Genomic DNA, 2,961 nt, shown 5'->3' on the forward strand with positions numbered 1-2,961 from the left:
AGGAAAAGCATTTCCTCACGTCCCAAGGGACACATAATGAGGGACTCCATGTATAGGCCAAAGCTGTCACTGGCTCATGCCATTCTTGTCACTCAAGGATTAGTAGCCTAGATGATCAGAAGAGGTCCAGTCCAGGTTGAGCCCTAGAATTGCCTCTCTAACCATCACAGAATATTCTCTGTCTTTTGCACTATATCACTACTGGATCCCAGAAGCCTTTTCCTTCCTTAAAAGACAAGTCTTTCCCATTACAGCTCAGAGAAATTCTGCTAAGCAGCATTCTGGAAACAATTTCCATACCCTTGTGCAAATGGAATTAACTCTAGCCCATTCATAGTCAAAAATCTACTCATCCCAGGCGTAGAAATGATGTCACCCTCACCTTCCTTAGTGGGGAGGGGAGACGAGTTACCCACATGTGACAAGAATAAGGGACTGGGGAAGATGGCCTCGGCCGCTACCCCCACTATGGCTCCCCGGGCCCCCCGGGGCCCCGGACTGTTGTTGTCCTGGCTGAAGGTCGGTCCAGACAACGTAGGACACAGACCTCCGGACTGTCGGGGCGGCCTCCTGACAGGGCCCCCCAGCTGCTGAGAGGGATCATGTCTACTGCCTCCGCCGCCTCCTCCTCCTCCTCTTCCTCTGCGGGTGAGATGATAGAGACCCCCTCGCAAGTCCTCAACTTCGAAGAAATCGACTATAAGGAGATTGAGTGGAAGAGGTTGTTGGAAGAGGAGCCTTTGGAGTGGTGTGCAAAGCTAAATGGAGAGCAAAAGATGTGGCCATTAAACAAATAGAAAGTGAATCTGAGAGAAAAGCCTTTATTGTAGAGCTTCAGCAATTATCCCATGTAAACCATCCAAATATTGTGAAGTTACATGGAGCCTGTTTAAATCCAGTATGTCTTGTAATGGAATATGCTGAAGGAGGCTCTTTATATAATGTACTGCATGGTGCTGAGCCTTTGCCATACTACACTGCTGCCCACGCAATGAGCTGGTGTTTACAGTGTTCCCAAGGAGTGGCCTATCTTCACAGTATGCAACCAAAAGCTCTAATTCACAGAGACTTGAAACCACCCAACTTGCTGCTGGTTGCAGGGGGAACAGTTCTAAAAATTTGTGATTTTGGTACTGCCTGTGACATTCAAACACACATGACCAACAACAAGGGAAGTGCTGCTTGGATGGCACCTGGAGTTTTGAAGGTAGCAATTACAGTGAAAAATGTGATGTGTTCAGTTGGGGCATTATCCATTGGGAAGTAATAACCTGTAGGAAACCTTTCGATGAGATTGGTGGTCCAGCTTTCCGCATAATGTGGGCTGTTCATAATGGTACTCGACCTCCACTGATCAAAAATTTACCCAAACCTATTGAAAGCTTAATGACTAGGTGTTGGTCAAAGGATCCTTCACAATGACCTTCCATGAAGGAAATTGTGAAAATAATGACTCACTTGATGCAGTGCTTTCCAGGAGCAGATGAGCCATTACAATATCCTTGTCAGTATTCAGATGAAGGACAAAGTAATTCTGCCACAAGCACAGGTTCATTCATGGATATCACTTCTACAAATACCAGTAACAAGAGTGACACTAATATGGAACAAATTCCAGCAACAAATGATAAGCGCTTAGAATCAAAATTGTTGAAAAATCAAACCAAACAACAGAGCGATTCTGGGCGTTTAGGCTTGGGAGCATCTTGAGGGAGCAGTGTGGAAAGCTTGCCACCATCATCAGAGGGCAAGAGGATGAGTGCTGACATGTCTGAAATAGAAGCAAGAATAGCTGTTACCACAGCCTGTTCCAAGCCTAAATGGGGCCATCGTAAAACTGCTTCATTTGGCAACATTCTGGATGTCCCTCAGATCGTCGTATCAGCAGGCAACGGACAGCCAAGGCGTAGATCCATTCAAGACTTGAGTGTTACTGGAACAGAACCCAGTCAGGTGAATAGTAGGTCATCCAGTCCTAGTGTAAGAATGATCACTACTTCAGGATCAACCTCTGAAAAACCAACAAGGAGCCATTCCTGGACCCCTGATAATTCCACAGATACTAATGGATCAGATAACTCCATCCCAATGGCCTACCTTACACTGGATCACCAACTACAGCCACTAGCACCATGCCCAAACTCCAAAGAATCCATGGCTGTATTTGAACAGCATTGTAAAATGGCCCAAGAATATATGAAAGTTCAAACAGAAATAGCATTACTATTGCAGAGAAAGCAAGAACTAGTAGCAGAATTGGACCAGGATGAAAAAGACCAGCAAAATACATCTCGTCTGGTACAACAACATAAAAAGCTTTTAGATGAAAATAAAAGTCTTCCTACATACTACCAGCAATGCAAAAAACAATTAGGGGTCATCAGAAGTCAGCAACAAAAAAGGCAAGGCACTTCATGATTCCCTGGGACCTTGGATTTGAAAATTGCGCACAGAAAGACTTGGTTTTTTTTCAGGGGTGGGGGGCATTAGTTCTTATAATTCATGAGTGTTAGCTTCTTGATGTGTTCTGAATGCCTACTCCCTATATTTGCTGCATTTGTTACATCATTTATTTTCCTATTCTTCCGGTGGACATGCAGTTCAGCAATCCTGTTGAATAACATGGAACATCCATGACTTGAATAAGCAGCAGAACTCAACATTAAGGCAGATACAGTGAACCATGACTGCATGCTTATTGTGTGAAGGCTAGCCTGACAGAAAGAGAAGGTGGGTTACAATGGCTGCTATATTGAAGATCTTCTTGGGTTTCAGATTAGGATGTTACCTCAGTAAGAACAAAACAAAAATTTATATCATCTCAAACAAATTTAAAATATCATTTTTAGATGAAAAGAAGCATCACCCCAAGTTTAAAGATAAAGTACTGTCCAAAAATAATTGCAGAGACATTTGACCCTATAGGCATAGTGTAAAATGGAAGGCAATCTGATACCAACA

General features: G+C 43.6%; 1 pseudogene; it reads left to right on the forward strand.

The window, feature by feature from the left end:
- The first annotated feature begins 602 nt into the window (after positions 1-602).
- Positions 603-2,418, forward strand: LOC123254466 (annotated as a pseudogene).
- The last annotated feature ends 543 nt before the right edge of the window (positions 2,419-2,961 follow it).

This window comes from Gracilinanus agilis, unplaced genomic scaffold, assembly GCF_016433145.1.
Source record: "Gracilinanus agilis isolate LMUSP501 unplaced genomic scaffold, AgileGrace unplaced_scaffold227, whole genome shotgun sequence".
Classification (NCBI taxonomy): domain Eukaryota; kingdom Metazoa; phylum Chordata; class Mammalia; order Didelphimorphia; family Didelphidae; genus Gracilinanus; species Gracilinanus agilis.